Source organism: Adiantum capillus-veneris, chromosome 25 (genome assembly GCF_014529385.1).
Source record: "Adiantum capillus-veneris isolate H3 chromosome 25, ASM1452938v2, whole genome shotgun sequence".
Classification (NCBI taxonomy): domain Eukaryota; kingdom Viridiplantae; phylum Streptophyta; class Polypodiopsida; order Polypodiales; family Pteridaceae; genus Adiantum; species Adiantum capillus-veneris.
Window position 1 is genome coordinate 116,768,744 of NC_140955.1, and position 23,489 is coordinate 116,792,232.

Below are 23,489 nucleotides of genomic sequence, written 5' to 3' on the forward strand. Positions count from 1 at the left end.
CTTGGTATGTGACCGACCGAACAACCAACGTCCATTGCTTTCTTATTAAGGAGTGTATCAGATCAGTCGATTGCAAGCGTTTCTCAGCTCGTCCAGTTGCAAGAACCCGTGATTTGAGAGAGAGGCACCATCCATGCGGCACTAAGCACGTGTGCAGATGAGGGAGAGGACTGAGAGCGAAGGTAAGAGCAACCCGACAGTAGTCACCATTCACACGATTGAAGCAATTTGCTAACCTACTATAGCCAGCTTGTAAAATCCCCATTCTTTGTCCTTTTTTAACCCTGCCTTCCCAGCCAGCAACCCTCTTTCCTCCTGGGCTCTCTCTCTCTCTCTCTCTCTCTCTCTCTCTCTCTCTCTCTCTCTCTCTCTCTCTCTCTCTCTGCGGGGCGTCATGCACTACCTTATTAGCTCTCATTCATAGCTATCCTCACTTCTATTATAGACACAATTTACTCTCTTCTGCTCTCTCTCTCTCTCTCTCTCTCTCTCTCTCTCTCTCTCTCTCTCTCTCTCTCTCTCTCTCTCTCTCTTCCCCTGAAACCACTACCAATATTTCCCATTGCTTCAATAGACACGCGCACTGAACACTGTCTTGAAATGGAGCGATCAGGTATTTGTGCAACGCATTAAAATCTGTCGTCTTCTCTTCGAAGTTTGCTCTCTCTCATGGCTATGCAGAAGAGGGTCAGTGGTGATGCAATTAAAGACACCTAGGCTGCTACAACGCAAGGCAGTAGAGCAATGGCCAGTGGCATTATGCATACATGCTGACTTGGGCTGCCACAACCGAGCAGTAGCAATGGGCTGCAGCTGCATAATACATCTCTTGAGAGCAAAAAATGTGGAGGAATCCTGACAGCGCTATAACACAGGTGTAAGCTTCAGAAAACAAGATGCCTTTTCTAATATTTATTTCAAAAGAATAATGTGCATTGATATTGCCTTACTACAGTACTAAGATCAGTGGGCTCGTAGACTAGAAAGAGGTGAATAGCAGAGCGGTAGAGTTTACTCACCCTGCATATGTGAGCTTTCCCTGTTGAGCTTAAGAACCCTCACCAATATTACATCGTCCTGGTACTACAGTTGCCCTTCCCCATCGTTGTGACAGGTTGATAGCCGTGGCCTCACCCCTATGGAGACTATGATTGACACACCCACCTAAATCTATCCGAAGTCCCTTGTTCAACAGCCTACAGGAGTTCATACTCTCACCTAGCTTCTTGCACTGCATCTTTTACGAGTAGCCATATTGTCATGCACCAGCTACGGTTGCACGTTGCCTCCTTAGTTCTTCCTATGCCAATGATCTCAAATGAAACCCTTGTGCAACCATGGACAACCCTCTCTCTTTGTGTGAATGTGTGTGCACATATGTTGTTGGCTATTTCGAGTGTGGTTGTCTGCTCCAACATTGTTTTCCACTCGAAACATCTCTGCAACAAAAGCTCACAGGCAAGCTTGAGTGAGATCTCCTCAATTGTTGCAAGGCAAGTTTAGCCATTTTGCTTGTTCCCAAAATTAGCTTTATATTACTGTACAATTATCTGCCAAAACTAATAGTATTGATTAGTAGGTCCTTGCAATGATATGCTCTCAACAACCAAAGTCAACTGTTAATTTGTTAATTACAGATGCCTGATGACCTTGATTTGCTTGCAAAGGATCCATAATCAAAGGCTTAAGGTGTGGATTTCCTGCTATGCTGGAAGGAAGTGACCAGCTTGTGTGAGGGCTCAAATTGCAGTGCATTTGATGCGCTCAAGCGAGCACGACAAGAGATCTGCAAATCCTCATACCTTTGTAGATACTCACCATGTAGAGAATAGTGAAAACACGTTGCTTGGACTCTAATGAGAAATCAAGCAACAAAAGTGGATAATAATTGAACAGCCAACGGTTCTAATGACGCTCAAATCAGTAGAAAAGCAAGCAATGCCAAACACACATATGAAAAGCTCTCTCTCTCCCCTCTCTCTCCACACACTCACAAACACCCACAGGAGCCAGCCCTTCCTCTCTCTTTCAACCCATACCTCACCGCGTATAAATTAGCCACTATGGAGAACGTAGAAAGAGGTGGCATTACCGTAGCCACAACAGCACTCAAGAATGGATGCGGATGGCTTTCAAGCAAGAGCACCTTGTGATGTCGAACACTCATCAGAGAGACTATGAAGCTGCTACTCCCTCTCTCTCCGTCTTGCACAAGCTTGTGAGCTTCCATGGAGCGTGATAATGTGACCTCCTTGCTCCTCACTTTCTCTCTCTCTACCGGCTTCTCGGAGAGTGTTAATGTGACCTCTGTGTGTGTGTGTGTGTGTGTGTGTGTGTGTGTGTGTGTGTGTGTGTGTGTGTGTGTGTGCATGCGCACGCGCGCATTGAAGTCGTGAAGTTTGGGTAGGCTTTTCATGATTCAATGCATATGTGAATATATTGGTTGTCCTCATAATGAGTATCTTGTATCTCTTCTAGCCAATCAAAAAATTGTGCATTCTTTTAAAAATTAACCTCCTTTTTCGTTACCAACAAGTGATAAAATCACAAGGCCTGCAAATAGGATTGAAACTACTCTGGCTATGGCCATAAGTCCTGAGAATTTCAATCATGCAAAATAGTATGCTCATTTCCAAGCATGGGCACATCGATGAAAATTTGAATTGATATGGGGTCTCTATGCACCAAGAAGGCTTGACTTTAGATGGCATCCACACCCATCATATTTGATGGGGTGTGAATCATGTGATCGAACCAAAGAGTTGGAGTTTTGGAATTTGGACCTTCCCTTCCCTTATGGTAACACTACTATCGGTAGACTTGTGGCCTCTTTCGCAACTTTATCCTCTTCTCTCTCCTTGCTACCTTATCTCTGTGCTTTGCATACTTTCCTAGCCATCATGATGGCCCAATCTACCAATGAACAGGAAACCCAAAGAGATTCAAACCCTCCATACATCTAGCAACCTCTTGCATGCATGTGTATGTACAATCTTCTACATTGTGCGAGTGAGAAGTGTATGCAGATAGGCGGGTCTAGAGACCCAAAACCTTGAGAATCTAGCTGCTATGAAGCAACAAATTTTCTCCTCTTCCCTTTCTCTTTCATTGCTCATTAGAACGATGCTCTCTCCACAAAATTTTTCTCTAAAACACTCTCGAGTCTTCTTGTGCCGATTTGGGCTCTAGATCCTAATTGACCTCATGACCACACACCCCCACCATAGATGCATAATCTAGAGAGGGGAAAAGAAGCTTCAAGTTCTAAACACACAATAATCTCTATCTACCCAATAATTTTTATCCCCCACACAAACATGGTAGGCACAAACGTTACTCATGTTTAATCTTCGGCGTCATAAAGCTACTTTGAGAGAGAGAGAGAGAGAGAGAGAGAGAGAGAGAGAGAGAGAGAGCTATCTCCCACACAAACATGGCACACACAAACGTTACTCATGCTCTCAAACCACCTATACAGAACTCTGTGTATCCAAAAGACGAGTGTGCACCTTCCACCTACAACCAAATAGGTGGAAGCAGGTAATCACATTCGCTTGAAGACATCCGGAAACAGAGAAATCATTGATGTTATGATCTTGACAAATAAACAGGTATTCAAATGCCCAAGGCTCATCAGCATAGCTGAACATGTCAGCTTCCCAAGCCCTCGAGATGCACCAAGGCTAGAATGTGTCGGAGGGGAAGGCATTTGTGGACCCAATGCCACACTCTCCTCCTAAGAAGGGCTGAGCTCATGCTCCTCTAGGAAATCTAGCTCTGCAAAGCAAGAGTTCTCTTCATGAAGGCCAAAGCCTAGTATGTTGCTTTCCTAGAGGAGAACCAAAAGGCAAACACGAGTAATGCTCAATAATCAAATCAACAAAAGGCAAACACGAGCAAAGCTCAATAACCAAATCAACAAAATACATCACAAATCTACAGTATTTTAGAAGATAGTGCTTGCACAACTATGGAGACACAAATCATGACAGATAAATAAATGTTGATTCCTTCGTTAGGAACATCCTAAAACAAAGTTGTTGTTCCTTTTGTGACATGTGAAATACATTTACTGGCCTTGTTATCGACTCAGAGACACAAATCATGACAGATAAATAAATGTTGATTCCTTTGTTAGGAACATCCTAAAACAAAGTTGTTTCTCCTTTTGTGACTTATGAAATACATTTACTGGCAGCTTGCTATCGACTCAATGACTTTAACGGAATTCAAGCAGCAATGCAGTGCTACCTTTGGAGGTGACAATTTGATTGCTATCACATAATCTAGCACCAACCGGATCAGAGAGTAGCTCGTCAAGCCTCCATCCAAAGGCATCAGAGTTAAGATAATCAGAGATGCTACAATCCTCAATCGAAGAGGCATCCACATCCATCATCACACTATCATTGTGACTATTGTTGTCATTATTGTTGTCTGCTACTACTGTCTTGCTGTTGGCCTCTAATTCCCGTAGAAGGGATGAGCGTATAGAACTCAAGAGATAACATCTTACTTCTCACTGTTTGAGGTGAGGGTGGGAGCTTGTTCACAAGTCCTTTTCTACCCATGCCACCATTATCTTTCCTATGACTGTCTACAGCCAAAACAAAATAGTGGGCAGCAAAATTCTCCAAGGCAAAGTTGTTCTCCTTGAGGGAGCTAGTATACGTAGCTGGTATATGCTGAGTGCTTAGCTTGTCTCTTGGGCTGGGGGCAGGGTGCCCATAGGGATCATTCCAACTGTAATGGCTACCAAGAGGAGTCTTCTATGCTTGGTTGTGAGGGCATTGGAAGAATGCACCGATAAATCACAATTTCTATAGCGAAGAGCTTGGTCCTCAACGTGAAGAAAAAGGACAGTTTTATCCTGAGAGCTAAGCAGATGAGCAGAGGCTACAAACCACTCTGAATCACATGGTCAGAACAGTAATGAATCTAGATGCATGAACATACACAAAAGAAACCTGGAAAATGTCGCAAATAGCTGGTTCTGAGGTGTCAAGAATGAGGGGAACTCTATGATGTTCGATGGCCGGCTTGTTAGTAGCATGCACCTGCGAGTCGCATGTCGAACACAACTCTGCCTCATCGGCACAACAAACTGTGCAGGTCACTGCGCTTTCACATACATCACATAAAAGCTTCATATCCTTCCTCGGCTATGACAGAGCCTTCATGGGTATGTTGTAAACCAAAGAAAAGAGCAGGACCATGAAAGGATTATTAGTCTTCAGGCAGCACACAGCTCTAACCAATTTAAAACCCACTAGTATGGGATTCCCTACGGATATTTTTTTCCTCCGCTCTCTCTCTAGAAATCCATGTCGACAGCTTGTAGTCCAAGGGTATCGCGCCTCTACCTCCATCTCCTTCCGCCTCTGCCTGGATGCACCTACGTTGTATGCCAGACAGAGTGGGCGACTACTGTTGAAGCCTCTCTTTTTTTTTTGTGAGTGAGAATGTATTAAAAAAAAAAAAATACAATGAAGGTCATGCTCACACCGAACCATGGCACCAAACGGACACCAAATCACCAGCTAACCTCGTACATCAGCTGATGAAGGGAGCCACCTTGACACAGACATAACAGCTGACATGGGAGCCACCCAAACATAGGGAAGGACAAGCACCCTGGGGATGCCACCAAGAGAGAAGACCTTTCGCATCAACGCCTTTGTCCACCAAGCCATTGATAGAGAGGATATACCGCCAAAGAAGGGGAATCCGAAGCCAACCAACTCGGCTGCCACCGGAGAGCTGGCATTTTCCACAAACCAACCCGCCACCGAGGAGAAACATGGACAAAGATCGCGAAATGGGTGGAGCCCGATAGCCTCCAACCCCAACCCCCAAGGGGCCACCATCACCAAAAAGGAGAGCCAAACCAGAACGACCAACATGCATGAACGAAGTCTTCAGCACTGATCCACCAGCAAAACCAAACCAACAGAATACATGACCACGACCATCCATCACCAAAGGGGGCCACAAAAAGTCCATAATCTGTCAACCATGAAACCCCCATGAGCAAACCAACTACGGCAAGGCGAGCAGGTTCTCTTCCATGAGAAGCGCCGTCAAGCCCCCAACACAAAAATATGCCAGATCCCGAGTCCCAAACATCACCGAATAGGGAGTGGACAGCCGAGAGCTCCATCCCCATATCGTGCAGGTGACATGGCACACTGCTGAGAGAGAGAGAGAGAGAGAGAGAGAGAGAGAGAGAGAGAGAGAGAGAGAGAGAGATACGTTTTGCACTCCGCGCTTGTGCGACAGAGAGGCAGTTCCGCTGCTGCACTCACTTGCACGACACATCACATTTGTGGCTGCACTGTAGATGCGTCGCCCACCGCGGCTCGCCTTCAGAAGGAGTGGAGAATTTTTGAGGTCGTCTTTTCTTTCTATATATATATATATATATATATATATATATATATATATATAGAGAGAGAGAGAGAGAGAGAGAGAGAGAGAGACTTTCGAGGTCATTTCAAACTCCACTCACTCCAGACTCCAAGAGAAGATTCCACCAATTGTTTAAAATCGTCCACGCATTTAGGCAGGACTCAGGAGAGGTCCAAACCATGATTCAAAAGATACTAAATATATTTGATTGTCTTGCATCACCCAATCAAAAAATTGAATATTTTTCTTTGGGCAGACCAAAAATACACACTAGTCATCTAAATGAGTGCCCACTATCTTATTTCGATCAATCAACATTTTTGACCTATAAAAAAAATGCTTGAAAATACAACTTCATTTTTTTCTATTTTAGTCAGCAAAAGGAGAATGTATCGCTATAGCCTTGCCCTTTGGGCACGACAAAAAGGGAAAGAATCACTAAGGCCTTATCCCTTGGGGCAGGGCAAAAAATGGAATCCAATGCACCTATCCTCTCAAGAGTCACTCAAAACTATGTACGTTATTTTTTATTTTTCACACTTATTTATAAAACACATGTGACATTTTTCCCTAAGAAAAAATGCAAACCACCACTAAGCTATGGCCTTAGCCCTTTGGGCAGGCCAAAAAAGTGGACCACTAGAAGAAAAATGCAACAAGATCTGAAATCACTGGTTTCATACAGACCCTTCTTTGTTTCAGTTGGAAGAAGTTCAGACTAGTATCAAGGCCATCTGGGTCCAAGCCTTTTCCAAAGGTCTAACCCTTGCCAGAGCTTGGAACCTGACAATAGCTGATACCCTGACACGATTTTTTAGACTCCTTTTTTCCTTGGGTCCTTTATCTTGCCATTCTCTAATATTTTGAGGCGATTTTGTTCTCTTTTTTAATGTATCTCCTTATGGTTACAGGTCTCAGAGGTTATACTTATGTTCCTTGATCTATGGGTTGCATGTCTTGCATAGTTTTGGCAGCTTTTTGGATTTCATTTTTTGGAAACTGCTTTGCATGAATTTTCATGTATGCCTTCTCTCTCTCTCTCTCTCTCTCTCTCTCTCTCTCTCTCTCTCTCTCTCTCTCTCTCTCTCTCTCTCTCTCTCTCTCTCTCTCTCTCTCTCACACACACACACACACACACACACACACACACACACTGACAAGCTTGGTGGACCTACATGGATTCTTCTGGGGATGGCTCCAAAGAGGAGCACCCCAGCCAACCCTCAGGACTAAATAACACAGAGCATTAAAGGGGGGGGGGGATGTAAGGGGATCGAGGGCAGTGAAGTGCGCGCACAAAAATCGGGGAGATCATCGTAGCCATAGACGGACACATAAAAACTAAACTCGGCCACAGACGAAACCCAGGAAGCCCCTATGTTTCAATAATAAAACCCAAAAAAATGGGCCCTAGTAACAGCATGTGCGTGCGGGTGGGATGGTTACCTCATGCGTCTCAATCTAAGCGACGAGCCCTGGGTTCAAATCGAGTCACCATCGGCCTATTTTTTCGCGTTGACTTGCCTCAAATTCCTGCGCGTCCGGGTTTAATCTGCCTCTGGCTCCCCGCGTCCACTTTCGGGTCGTCGATCCCATCACCCCCTCTCTTTAATGGTATGTGTTACTTAGTGTCGTGGCCAGCATGCTCAACAACTTTTGATTTTGCATTGAAACTTGATAGCATCTCCTTAATCATGTGCGAGTGATCCCCCCCCGCCCCCGCCCCCCCGCCAACACACACACACACACACTAACTACCAACATGCATGTTGCTAACTCTATATTTTGCTTGATTCACATGTTGAGAACTCTTTGGAAACCCTATTATTAGGCTTTTGGCCAAAAAACCCTATTAGGGGAGCCTTCCCTCACGAAGGTAAGGAGTGTGCAGAGAATCACATGACACAAGCCATCTTTTGAAGAGGGGTTCGACTTCAAATTAGGTGGTCCTCCAAGTGGTTATCCCATGCTCTTGTGAAGTATGCACTTTTTCTTTTAGGGGTATGGATCTTCAACAATTATTTTCCAGGATACAAAACGTGGTTCAATTTCACATTAGATTAGTTTGTGGAATTTCCCCAAAAGTTCAACACTTTTTGTCATGCATTTCAACTAAGTGGTTTTCTAGCTAGAAAGAGAGAAAGGTTTTGGACAAAGGTGCCAAGCCATGCATAGCCTTACCAATGTGCAAGGGAAGCCAGGCTTCTACATATGCACGATATCATACGGAGCACATTGATTGAGCAATGGCTCATCTATGAATTTATGTTGCAGGGAGTCTCATTAATGAAAGTTATGTTTTGATGCAATCATTACTCGGAGAGTAATTATGTCTTTAGATTCGACATGATGCATCTATCTAATAACGAGCATGGATGTCCAATCAATGCGATAGAAAATCCTGTTGGTCAGCCAGGTCAGAGGTTGTTGAGTTTATTTATTTTTAACTTGATCTCGAGTTTCTTTTGTGAACAAACAACCCACGCTTGCCACACGTAGCATGGCTATTTGGCTTGGGCCACTAAGCGAGAAGATTTATCTAATTGGAGCTAGATTTCCAAGCAATCATGACTCCTATTATGTTTATTTTATGATTGTATGGCCAAGGAGTCGGTTAGAACACATTATGTCATCAAGGGGATGTAGAGGGTATTCTATGCATCTACTCTCTGCACTAGGAAATCAAAGGTATGCTTTATTTGTGCAATTATGAAATGCATTAATTGCAAGAATTTTGTTTCCTTCCACTATGATGTACAACACAATTGAGTATTTGTCAATGCTTGACACTGCCGATTTTATTTTTAACTATGTCAAGATTGCATGAATTATGGCTATCATGGCTTGGTCTTGATGATTTTTATCATGCATTGCATGTGAATGTCGGAGGAAGAATAAAATAACCTTTGAGCACAAAATCTCAATGTAGTTTTATTCTTCAGGTGTGACTATCTAAAGTGAGGCTTCCTAGTTTATGACTATGGCATAGTAACTCCCAAAGTTTGCAATATGATCTTAGCATGGTACAAAATTGGAGGGGCTTTGCAAGTGTATCTAATTGGTTATCGAATGGGTGCTAGGATAAACCAAGCCAAGGGGCTTACAAAGTACGTGGGACAACATCTACGTATATCAAAAACCATGGCTATGAGCCAAACTCAGAATAAGATACTTTAGAATCCACGATTACACAATGGGTACAAGAGTTAGAAACTTGAGCCAAGCTGGTGTTGGGGTATAGGCGCCTGTGCCTTGCCCGGCCGCCCAGAGTCTGGGCGCCCACTGACTTGTATACTTTATACATAGCATAAGTGTATAGGGGGTTGCTCACTCTTGGAGCCTCCCCACCCACATCGTGTCTGTCTCCTTCTCTCTCTCTCTCACTCTCCGTCTGTGGTGCTCCCCGATCCCCTTCAATTGGTATCAGAGCTATGGTGACTGCGGAGAGCACGACGGCTTTGAGAGCTTCGAGGCGATAGCTAGCTCGCTCTCGACGGTGGAGTTCGATCGAGGAGTTTCACGGAGAGCGATTTTAGCTTGAGGAGCATTGTCTTTGGAGCTTAGGAGCTTGGTGTGGTCAAGCTTGGTCGAGGAGGCGGTTGCGGCTTCCTTGGTGAGAGGAGCTTTCGAGCTCAGTGGAGCTCGTTAGAGAAGTGCTCGGCGGAGGAGAGCTTGACATTCGAGTGCTTGGATGCTGTTGTGGCAGAGCTCTTGAGCTGGAGCTTGCATTGAGAGGACATTGCATCACGCAGAGTGGAGCAGGAGCAGGTTCAAGACTGTGTGCAACTCGTTTTTGCCATTTTCGGGCTCTAAAACGCAGTTTTTTGCGTAGCTCCGTCATACAGAGTCAGATCTACATGATCCAGGAGTTTAGGTCAGGGTTTTGGCACGCTCCGAACGCGATGGTGATGTCTATTTGCTGAAATTATGCTTTGAATTACAGCAGGTACAGCAGCAAGTTTATTTGTGCACTTTCGGGTCCCAAAAACACTGTTTTTGGCATAGCTTTCACACCCGGACTCGGATACATATGATCCAGGAGTCTACCTTGGGGTTTTGGCATGCTCCGGACGCGCTCGTCATATCAGAATTTTAAAATTCTGAACGTTGAATTTTCTGTAGCAGCAGCAATTGTTTATTGTGTGTCGAGGATTCCACACATGGTTTGCTCTCAGATGTGAGAGTGACATTTGCTGCAAGTTTCCTCACAGGTGGGAGGATACGATGTATGCCTTATGTGGTTTGATGCTCAGGGAGACTAATGTGATTGCATTTTGAGCTCGGCAATGTATGCCTCGAGCATGTTTTTTGGCAGTGACACGTAGAGCAGATATTTGTGTACTAGATTTGTAGGTGTTTGCAATGATGTATACAAAGTGTGGAGATTGGTGCATGCATTTGGAGTGCGGTTTGATGCTCTTTGGTTGCTCATGGTTTTGAGCGTACAGTCAGTTTGGTTACTGGTTTTGTGGCCGTTTTACTGACGAAACTCTGGCGAAATTTTCCCAGGAGTTTTATGCGCACCATTTATGCGATCTAGGTAGAGATTGCGGGTTGCACTCAGCATTTGCGTGCGGTGTTCTCTGCAGGTGGGAGATTTGTGCGTGTGTATGCATCGATACCGCACAGTGTGGGCTTGGTGATTAGCTCACAGATTGCAGTGTGATACTAGAGCAGGCGAGGCTTGTATTGACATTGCGGGAGCTCTATTTTGGAGTGTGTCTCATAGGTTTTACATTGTGTTTCTGGCCATATTGGTAGACAGTTTCCAGGTGTTGTTGGTGAGGTGGTTTTGCTTTCTAGTTTGCTACATTGTGCTCATGGCAGAGACAGGTGATCGATCAGATTGTGACCTCTCACAGATGCGCGTGTTTGATGGGTCAGACTTTGCGGCATGGAGAGAGTGTATGCTTGATGCATTGACACAGCGAGGGTTTCATCGACCATTGAGTGGTGATGTAGGTAGACCTTCAAACATGTCTGACGATCAGTGGCAGGAGCTAGAGGAGATGGCACTATCTACGCTCTCTTTGCACCTTGCGGAATCTGTATATGCTCTTGTTATGTATGAGACTACTTCGAGAGCACTTTGGCGCAGATTACATGATATGTATGATAGATCTGAGTCATCACGGACTCGTGTGAGACATGTACATTCACGAGCACGCCGACAGGTAACATGTTGGTATTGTGGTCATTCTGGACACGTTAGACGGCGTTGTTTTCGTCGTATGCGACATCGTAGGAGACATGGCAGTCTCAGAGATGTATGTAGTGATGCCATGGACTCAGTTGCTTTGACAGTTGAGGCAGATGTAGTGTCGGAGTATACTAGTGACGGGGATGTCACTTTTATCTCGACCTATGCACGAGATGCTATACATGTGGATAGTGCACTCCCTTCGCAGTGGTTGCTAGACGCAGATGCTATGTTTCATGTCACGCCGCATCGTGCATGGTTTTGTAGCTATTCTAGCGGGATGCTTGGCAGTGTACGTTTGATCGATGGATCGGTGCATGCGATAGCAGGTGCAGGAGATGTGAGACTGTCATTACCGAGTGGTGCATCTTACTTGTTACGACATGTGCGCTATGTACCAGATTTGACAGTGAGTTTGATCTCGATTGGTCAGCTAAGAGATTGTGGATGTCAGATTTCGCTACGAGAGCGAGATTTTGTGATGCATTTGGGTTCGCTAGTGATTGCGAGAGGTGCCAGGAGTGGTACACGTTACCCATTGCATGTGGATCACACGAGAGACGGTGTTGTCTCTGTGATCACGCAGCCAGGTAGAGAGCGAGAGAGCAGGCGAGTCTCTTTTGCTTGTGGGTTGCAGGATGCTTTGCATGGAGTGGAGAGCAGTGACCTTGTTGTGCAGGTTGCGTCTACGGATGCACAGGTAGAGCGGGACAGCTCTAGTGAGTCACAGCAGGATGAGTCATCAGAGGTGATGACAGAGATGACTCACATGGATATTGAGATGTCGACTATTGTGGAGTCATTTCTTGATATGCTTATGCCAGAGCTTGATGCAGATTCAGGACATATGGATACACTTTGTACACATGTGATATGTGGTGGGCACGAGGAGTCACTCCAGAGCTCGGAGTCAGAGTGCCATGGTCTCTATGATAGGGGACAGGATTGCCATGTGTTGAGTTCTGAGTTGGAGGTGGCAGAGGTTGCCAGGGTTGCATCAACGTTCGGTGTCCTTATGTACGAGATTCTGATCTCGAGGCCCGACATAGCAGCTGCAGTGGGAGCATTTGCAGCAGGGTTGATCAGTCGTTTGATGACTGATCTTGGCATAGAGCATAGGGGAGGTTTGCAGGTATTGCGTACATACTTGCAGTACGTGTGCGGTACGTCTAGTGGTGTATGGACTTACACGGGAGCAGGACAGCCGGATGCACACGATCACAGTCAGCCAGTGGGCATCGGTTGAGAGCGGTTTTCTCTCGCCTTTTGTAGTCTTTAGACTAGGTTCCCTTGCTTAAAGGCACAGTCCCCTTTAAGTGGGAGGTTGTTGGGGTATAGGCGCCTGTGCCTTGCCTGGCCGCCCAGAGTCTGGGCGCCCACTGACTTGTATACCTTATACATAGCATAAGTGTATAGGGGGCTGCTCACTCTTGGAGTCTCCCTACCCACATCGTGTCTATCTCCTTCTCTCTCTCTCTCACTCTCCGTCTATGGTGCTCCCCGATCCCCTTCAGCTGGCTTCCATAAGGATTTTAAGTCTCAATACCATTTCAAGTTTCTAGATTATGAGATAGCTCGCACAACACTGGAGACAAGGTTGGAACATTTTAAGCTTTTAGTGTGCTTTTATGCGCTTTTAACCTTTAGTTTGAAAAGAATCATGGCATGCAAAGCAAGATGCTTTGAAGGCCATCTTAGGAATCCAAGATTCTATCATATGTTAATGCCTTGCTTGTTGCATTTGGATCTTTGACAAGGCACCAATAATTGGGGAATTGGGATTCTTGAGATACAAGTTCACATTCTACATATGATACGATGAAATTATACTTGAATGTATCAACTCCATTTTTTTTTGGATAATTCAAGGCACTTAAAAGTATTGGCTAAAACCATTGAGTCCATCATTGTAGCCAAGGGCTTATCAATCTATATATTTTGAGTTGCATGCAAGGCATGCCAGTACGATGGACTTAATTTCAAATAAGTAGTTTTTACGCTTTTCCTATAGACTATGATGTCGGATATATACTCTATCAAGGATATTATACTCCTGCTAATGGGTGGTTATTTTCTTGATAATCATTAAGGTGAATTCCATTTCTAATGGTATCCACAGGATTATTTTGGAATAGTCAATAACCATTGAAGCTTGTATATTTGCTACAAGATAGCCTATGATGGCACCCATCCACCTAGTGGTTTAAGTAGTATCCTTTTAGAATCCGACATTGGGTTTCAAGTTGCCAAGACAAGACGAAGGGTTCTTAGTCTTGGAAAACATAAAACAAAGGGTTTTTTAGGTTGTGCAATTATGTTGCACACTTGTTTTGATGCAAGTGAATTTTTCATACATAGCTATATATTAGAAACTATAGGGAAGTTAGAGCTTAATGTACATGATGCCCTCTTTGATAATTTCTTCCCAATCATTGTTAATTTTCCTTATGATGGAGTTCAGTGTCCACTCCAACCTATAAAGATCAGTTTTGGCACGTTTTGTTAGTCACAAGGTGTACACCATGGTTTAGGAACTCATGGAGTTTGGTTTAGCTATTGGGGTAAAGGTAGTGTGCCTCTTATCCCGTCCAAATGCACCAAAGGTGTTCGATGGCCTATCACTTTCACACACCTTAATATTTCGCTGAAAGCATGCAATGGTGGTACAAAAAGGACTGTCCTTGACACAACATGGGCTTGGTGGTTCATTTGTGTATAAATTGGACCTTTTAATTGGAAACGGATATATTTCTTTGTTTTTAGACGTTTCACTATTTGGAGGGACCACTTCAAGAGAGAAGGTGGGGGGAGAGGGCTGGACCCACATTATTATTATTGGCTTTCACGACACCACCTCTCTCTTTCTCTCTCTCTCTCCACACGGTTGTGTTGCTCCTGTGCACCTTTCGTGCTCCATAGCCAGTGAACTTGGCTTGCTCTCTCATTATCTCTCTCTCTCTCTCTCTCTCTCTCTCTCTCTCTCTCTCTCTCTCTCTCTCTCTCTCCAACTATTGAACCACCAAACATTTTCCGAGCTACAAAAATCAAATTTCAACAATGTCAAAGACATCGTTCTATCGGGTGTGAGCAACACTTTGGCTCAAATTGAGTCCCGCACTGGCAGCATGTGAGTTTTTTGTTAAGAGAACCTCTCTAACGATGATCTTGAACAATAGTACAAGTGTGGCCTCAGTAAACCAATCCAAAATTGCTAGTGTCCTGGGTGTCCATCGAAGGAATATAGCTACTGCAACTTCAAGGCTGGAGAATAAAGATGAGGATGAAGTTTTGCGATTGAGTGCTTGTGAGAGACAATTGCCACAAGGAACCATTATCACTAATGAAACAAGAGATTTGGTGTATGCCTTTTGGACATCAGAAACTAGAGTTTCACCAAACAAGAAGGACATATGTAAGAAGAGAAATGGAAGGAAAAGTGTTGTCAAACATCTCGTGCATCTACTCGATGATTCTCAGGTACCAACAAATCTTAGTAATTGTAATTTATTTGGTGATTCTTAAGGCTGATTTGGTCAAGACAGTATTAAATTTGGTGGTCTGCTATATGGCAGTGGTGGTATACAGTACCTTACAAAGGTTGTATACAGAACCAGTGCATTCCTAGGTGGTTCCAGATCTATCCTTTATAGAACCAAAGCCCTTGTGCAATACCAAATTTGGTAGTCTGCTATATGGTAGTGGTGATATACAGTACCTTACAAAGGTTATATACAGTACCAATGCACTCCTATTTAGTTCCAAAGCTATCCTGTAAAGAACCAAAGCCCCTGTGCAGTACCAAATTTGGTAGTCTGCTGCATACTAGTGATTCCAAAGCTTATATGTACAGTACCAAAGCCTTTGTATAGTATCTTTTCCGTCCCTGCAGCAGGCACCAAAGCCTCACTCTATTTCACCAAAGCCTACTTGTGTAGTACCAAAGTCTTTGTGTAGTACCAAAACTATTCCTTGTATAGTACCAAAACATTCTTGTTTATCACCAAAGCATTTGCAAATTTTCCATATGAATACTCTTCTGCAAACAATTCTTAAATGAGTCAAAAGTAGACAGATAGTACAATTTTTGGTACTACTTACAACCAATTTGGGTTCTACAGTACTATCTTTGGTACTGTTTACGACCAGTTTTGGTTCTACAGTACAATATTTGGTACTGTTTACATCCAATTTTGGTTCTATAATACTGTCTTTGGTATTGTTTACATTCAATTTTAGTTCTACAGTACAATCTTTGGCACCTTTTACATCCAATTTTGGTTCTACAGTACAATCTTTGGTAGTGTGTACATCCAATTATGGTACATTACTATCTTTGGTACTGTTTACAACCAACTTTGGTTCTACAATACAATCTTTGGTAGTGTGTACGTCCATTTTTGGTACTTTACTATATTTGGTACTTTTTACAATCAATTTTGGTTCTACAGTACAATCTTTGGTAGTGTGTACATCCAATTTTGGTACATTACTATCTTTGGTACTGTTTACAACCAATTTTGGTTCTATAGTACAATCTTTGGTAGTGTGTACATCCAGTTTTGGTACATTACTATCTTTGGTACTGTTTACAACCAGTTTTGGTTCTACAGTACAATCTTTGGTACTCTTTACATCCACTTTTGGTTTGGGGTAATCTTTGGTAATGTTTAAAACAAATTTTGGTTCTACAATACATTCTTTGGTAGTATACAACCAATTTTGGTACTACTGCACATTAGTGGCATTTTACCATTTGCATGAAGTTGGAATTTTCTAACTCTTATTGTATTGGTTCCACAGGTAGAGCTATACCAAAAATTCAAGAGGACTCACCCTACAATGGTCATGTCTCTTAGATGCTTTGAGGCATTAAAGCCGTACTTTGTTTGGAAGTTGAAAGAGTGATATACCTGCTACTGTGTATCCCATGTGCAGATACTCTATTTCAAAGAGGCTTTTAATCACATGCGGCAAAACAAGTTTGGGCATCATGGGAAAGGTCACCTTTGCAATTGCTTCGTGCGCTGTAGAAGTGATGATATAGGAGAGTGTTTTGCAAACCAGGTAGTATGTCAGCACATCACTAGTATGTGGGAATTCATCATGTGCCCAAGGCCAAGAGATAGTGAATACCATGCCAAGAAATGCTTGATGGGGGACTGCTCCGAATGTGGTGTATGGATGTTGACATTTTGTCCAGATGAGATAGCAGAGGATAGGAGGGAGGTATCTGTGAAGGTCTTCATAGATGTTGAAACAAGACAACTTGATGCAGGTGGGAGTGAGAAGAAGAGAAAGGACTTGATTGTGTGACGGATGAAAAGTGGTGCTTTTCTTAGCCTGTTTTCAGCCCACTTCACAGGCTTCATCAAGCACAACTTTGTCTTTCTAGCACAACAATTCAAGGATTGTTTGCTCAAGTTTCTAGCAATGTCGGTGTATCAGTTATGGACTTTGCAAAGAATTATTCTTTTAAAATTCAGAATGAGATTCAGTCAATGCATTGGTGGTCTACCCAAGTCACAATACTTGTGCACATCACTTATGTAAGAAATGCAGCAAGTGGTGTTGAAAAGACGTTGCACTTTTACATATCCGATGACAAGCAGCATGATACATTGTCTGTACAACATTGTCTCTTGCTTCATGACAGGTGGCTGAAACAGCAAGGACATTGTTTGCAGCATCATTGGGTGTGGTCACATGGTGCGGCTTCACAATTCAAAGCACGTAGACCTTACTATTTTGTGGACGGGTATTATCAGAAGACAAGCTTGCACATGATGCATAACTTCTCAGCATCCGAGCATGGAAAAGGAGAGCATGATGGGGCAGGGGAAGTCATCAAGAGAACCTTGACACATGAGGAATTGAAACTAGATGGCTGGCCTATGAAGTGTGCGGCTGATGTGGTGAACTTTTTGAACGCAACATTTCAGCCAAGAGATCAGTCTCACAGGTGTACTACACAGAGAGTCTTCTAGCTTATTGGCGTGGATGATGTGCAACACAATCTCCAATGGGACTGTGAGCGCATTGTGGGCTCCCTCTCATTTCAATGTGCTGATGGGTATTCAAAGCACAACCCGTGCGCTGTACACTTTCGAACCCTTTCATGCTTCTGTGATCCATGTATGAGTGGGCTATGGAGAAGATGCAAAAATAGACTACACATAGAAGAATGGAAATATGTTTCCATCAAACCACTATCGGCGTCTGTAAATACAGGAAGGTACGATGAAGAGGATGATGAGGAGGATGATAGATATTCAGATTTTGTGCCGATGAGCCAAGTTTCTAACCTACCATTGTATGAAGGAAGCCCTGAAATGTTATGTGAAATGTTTTCCATTGGGGATAACTTTGCAGTCAAAGCAGCCAAGACTAAAGAGGACTTCTACCTTATCAAATGCACAAAGGAGTTTTACCAGACGGTGAGATCACAAAAGGATATGTGGCATAACAAGATTGTTAGAGGCAGGAAGGTTGTTGAAGGTTTATACTATGGCCAAGTCGAAGGAAAAGTTGATACATATAGCTTACTGGATCAGACACGTGTAGTCATGATCTACTCACATCTTGTAAGGGCCATACGTTTCCCGATGGAGCCTCTGGTTGGAGTCCCTAATCAGTTCAAGTTATCTACTAAAGTATATGAGAACATATTTGACAACCTTATCATCCAATTTTGTGTGCTGCACTTGTGGCACCAAAGCATATGGGAAACAACCAAAAACACGCATGTGCTCATTAGAAGGCTTTCTATCATGCCATGCTTCATATGGAGTAATCGATTGCAAAGCTTTAGTAGGACACCTGTTAAGTACATAAGTGGCACACATGATGGCCTCAAGCCAAAAAGAATGCGGCAAAGCTTGACTCTTGACCATACATCGTGCCATTTCCGTCAATGACCCGTTTTTCCTCTCAGCAACACCATTTTGCTGAGGTGTATAAAGCACTGTACATTGGTGTTTTATCCCATGACTAGCCAAAAATGCATTAAATTCATGAGACATATACTCCCCCCCTCGATCGAAACGGAGGGTGCCCATAGTACATTTCGAGACATTTTTAACCATAGCCAGAAATTGTTTGAAGCACATGAAAACTTTTCGGACTTCGCTTTAAGCGGAAATACCCATGCATGCCTGGAGTAATCATCAATGAAAGTCATGAAGTACAGGTAATTGCCCAAGGATGGAGTTTGCATGGGCCCACAAACATCACTATGCACAAGCTATAACCTGCATGTGACCCAAACTGAACCATCCTTTGGAAATTTAGAACGCTGCATTTTACCCAAAATACAGCCTTCACATATATGTTTGGCAGGTGCTTCAAGAGGCAGCAAAGAAGCAACCATATGAGATTTCCGCAAACGCAGCAAACTGGCAAAATTCAGATGACCAAAACATGCATGCCAAAGTTTTGCATCTGAAATAGCCCTTGAATCTGCAACAGCATTTGCAAAATTTTGTCCACACTTGTCATACAAAGTGATCTTATATAGCCCACGACACAAAAGCCCAGATGCAACAATTTCATCACCAAAACTGAGATCACGAACTGTACATCTGTCATCCACAAATTTGACTACAAGTCCAAGTCTAGAAAGTGCGGATACAGACAAGAGATTCTTCTTGATCCCATGTACATAAAGTGCATCAAGAAGTGTGAAGGAACTGCCATTTGCAGCAGTAAGCACAATCTTTCCAACTCCTTGAACTGGATAAGAGGCATTGTTGGCACAAGTGACTAAATTCCCATGAGGGACAGACTTGAGAGAGGTAAACAATTCACGATGTGAGGTAATGTGCTTTGTAGCACCACTGTCAAAATACCACACATGTGAATCTGCAGCAACTGACAAGCATGCATCATGGACATCAGGATTGTAAGTGCACTCTGCGCTAAAAGCCCATTCTGCATCAACATCAGCATCAGAGTCTCCTTTCACAGAAGACTCAACAATGGCTGCATTTGTAGTGGAACCAACATTTGCAGTGGAACCACCCTCTTTCTTCTTAGCCTCTTTCGCCTTCATCTTAGGACACAACTTGATCAAGTGATCATTAGCTTTACAATAATGGTAGCGCATCTTCTTTTTGCCATTATCACCAGAATTGCCAGACGAAGTTCTGCCAGCAGAAGCATTGGGAACAGAAGTTCTGCCACTCGCAGCAGAACCATAAGAAGTGGATGCATTGCTGTTACCACCCTTTCTTTGAGAAGCAATAAAAGCCTGTTCAATTGCACGCTGTCTAGTCCTGTTTTCTCTGGAAAGTGACTCTTGCAACAGCAATGTGCATAATGCATCAAACTTGACAACTTCTGGATTTCCTTGGGTCATAAGTCTCCAAGTACTAGTAAAAGTCTGGTAAGAATCTGGTAAGGCATCAAGAACAGTCTGCACAAAGGAACTGTCTGAAATGACTTCACCTGCAGAAATAAGCTGCTCATTGATATCCTTGACACTAGCAAGGAAAGTGTCCATATCATCTTCCTCATGCATAATCTTCTACTCCAGCTCTTTACGCAGCAGAGCAATTTTAGCCTCATTGCGACTTGCAGAAAGACCAGCCAATATATCCCAAGCCTGTTTTGCAGATTTTGCTGAACGGATGTGAAGAATAATGGTGCGCTTCACAGACAATGCAATCAATGCATGAGCCTGCGCATCCTTAACATCCCAATGAGATGGTTCTGCCGTAGGCAAAACAACTCTAAAAGAAATCCTTGTAGCAAGACCTGCAACATCGTCAACATCGCCTACATCTTCAGAACTAGGACGTACATCAATGCCTTGCACAATGTTTCAGACGCCCTTTGACACAAGAACATGTTGCATCATATAAGCCCACATAGGGTAGTTGTCCCCATCCAACCTGTCCTCAGCAGCCAACATCTTGAACACATCTGTGTTGTTGTTGTCAGCCATGGTAAATGATGCACCTGATGTGAAAACTGCCCAAAAATAGGAGAAACGGAGCGGGAACAACACGTGCTATATAGCACAAACCATAGAAGACTACAAGGCTCCTGTTATGTAAAAAACGGCACTGACAGAAATTCTGCACAAAATGAAAAAATAGCCTGTGCAGACTTGCCTGTAGTGGAAACGAAGGCCGAAATGAGCCCAAATAAAAAATCTGAGTAGGCCAAGCTCTACGAGCCCTCCCGAAGTATTTGCCGACCTACGAACGCTCACCAAATCTCACTAAAATCGGAGAAAGTGAGCAAGCGTGTGCTAGAGCAGTTGGCAACTAAGCCCGGGAGGACGCAACCTGCTCTGATACCAATGGTTGGAATTAGGGTTGCAGAGAAACACACACAGCTTGGAGAAGACGAGGGAAGCTCAAGGCACACAATAGAGAGTGTATTACTTAGTGTGCAATGGAAAGATAGATAGCCCTAGAGTGATGGGCATATATACAATGCACGGGAGAAAAAACCTCCTAAAGAGGGAAAAAATGCCCCGGCGGTCCTAGTGTGTTCACACACATCACTACCACATGTATATGGTAACAACTAGCAACACAACCAAAACTACCAAACTACTAAAAACAACATGGATAGAAGATACCAAAACAAGAAAGTATATCCAAATAAACCCAAAATATACCAGTATGGACAAAATGTAGCAAAATAACATAGAGAAAATTAAAAAAATCCACCTGGACCTAGCAATCTACCTAGAATATGCAACTGCCATACACTAAACAAAACTACCAAACTCTGTCAAACTAGCAAAGCAGCATTTATGGATACTAAAAAGCTACATGCACTACCAAAACCACTTTCTTAAGACTTGATAGGAATTACTTGCTGTAGATGAACCTCCTTCTCTAGCTTCAGCATGTCCTCACTATTTCCAAGTCGACGAAGCATGCATCGACTGGCTCCCAGATCAGCCTCAACCTCTTTGAGGTCCTCATCATTGAAAGGGTTTTCCTGATTTAGTTTTGCAAGCTGCACTTGATAGTGCTCTATGTCATCCTTTATCCGCTTCACAACAACATTGGAACCCTCGGCTCTGAACAATATTTCCTTGTTCTGCTGCAGAGATGCTTTCAGCTCTTTCAGCCTGTCCGATGCAGTTGCACTTTTTGAGGCACTCTCTCAACAATACTTTTCAATTCTGTAACATAATCAGGCAACTCTATGTGAAGCTGTGGGGGGTCTAACTCTGTACAGAGGTTACTACCACTTTGCGTAAGGCGGGGCTTCTTAATAGATGACCCTAAACCGCCGTGGGAGGCACCGTTTGCCCTTCACCATGTTTCGACCTTCCGCTCCAACCCTCCCGGGCGGCTGGCACACATGTTCAGTACTGCCTCTCCAAACCTCGCCCATGTGACTTTATGGTGCACAGGGTCCTTTGTTGCCGCATGGCATCTCTCAAAAGCATAGCAGCGCGCAAACTTCACAGTGATTTCCCCACAAGATGGAGGGGCTTGATATACCTTGTGGAAGAGGAACCTGCAATCTTCAAGGAGTCTTGGGTGCACATGATTCAAGTAGATCTTTGAATTCTTCTGGTAGCTTTGCTTGAACACCGTCATCCACTCGTCATGAGGGAGGTCTTCATCCCTAAGATCCTTTGCAAGCACCCCCTCCATGCTAAGATCATACTCTTCGTGAAGCTCCTCGGCTGTATAACAGAACTTGGTCAAAATAGGGTATTCTTCCATTTTGTTTTTGCCTGCAATGTGGAAACACAAAGCTCAAATGTTAGACATGCCCTCCATCTACCAATCCAAAATACCTAAGCATGCGTCCTAAATGACCTTCTATTGGCGAACACAATCTCAGGATATTTTCAACAAGGAAAACCTGAGATTGTGCAAAAAAAGGATAGAAATGCAAATCTCCTGAGCAAGAAACAAAACATTGACTTACATGCAATGCATAGATGAAACAATACACTTGTGCAATTGTTGAAATTTTTCATGAAATTGTGTTCGGTTCAAGGCACATATGCTTTCATGAATGCATAATGCAAGGCTCTTGAGCAAGAAACAATACATAAACTTGTATGCAATGACCTTACAACCTTTGACATAGCTACCTTTCATGAAACAAAATCAAATCCTGTAAAACAGGACATGACAGCGTAGAAACACCAACCTCTTGTTTTAGTTGAAGACTGATTCTCGTCCTCGGCAAAAGGTGCTGCAAACTTTCTTGATTTCTCCATAGAAATGCTCCCCTTGCTAGCCCTTGTGTTCGGTGTGTTGATGCTTCGGGGAGACTTTGTGCCTTTGAGGGGGGAGGTTGCATCCATTGTCCTAGGCTTCTTGCCTTTTTCGGGTGAACCCTTGGCAGTAGCAGACTTCTTCGCGAGCGTCCTCATTGTGGCGTCGGAGCTACACAGGGGAATCCTAAAGGTGATTCCTGAGACCTTTGTCACAGCGTTGTGCAGTCAAGAACCACTAAGAAAAGCCACTGGTACTATGCAGGACACACACGCTACGTCACAGGAGTTTAAACATGCAAAAACTCCAATTCATCATTGGCCCCACCCACGATGTCTCTTCAAACGGAGTGGTCACTGGATGTTTAATTTTTACTAGCTTCCCTCCTACACCATTTAATTTTAAAGGCCGGAAACGGTTTCCTCCAAAACAACCTCTTGCTTTTGTAGAAGTACCAACTAGGTACAAACAAAAAAGGTCCTTTTTTGTACCACCATTGCATGCTTTCAGCCATTTACTAGTTACAAGAATAAGGGGCTCTCTCACAAATTATTGTAGTGAGTTTCTCCACCCACATCTTCTCTGTGTGTGTGTGTGTGTGTGTGTGTGTGTGTGTGTGTGTGTGTGTAGTCTCTTGTGGAAGTGCAAAAGAGACTATGTAGGTGAAGGTGACCTAAAAGCTA

At 43.5% G+C, this 23,489-nt stretch overlaps 2 pseudogenes; one reads left to right on the forward strand and one right to left on the reverse strand.

Moving 5' to 3' along the window:
* Window positions 1-23,489, forward strand: part of LOC147425525 (uncharacterized) — an 85,810-nt pseudogene that overhangs the window by 28,071 nt on the left and 34,250 nt on the right.
* On the reverse strand, window positions 5,541-6,160 carry LOC147425526 (uncharacterized; annotated as a pseudogene).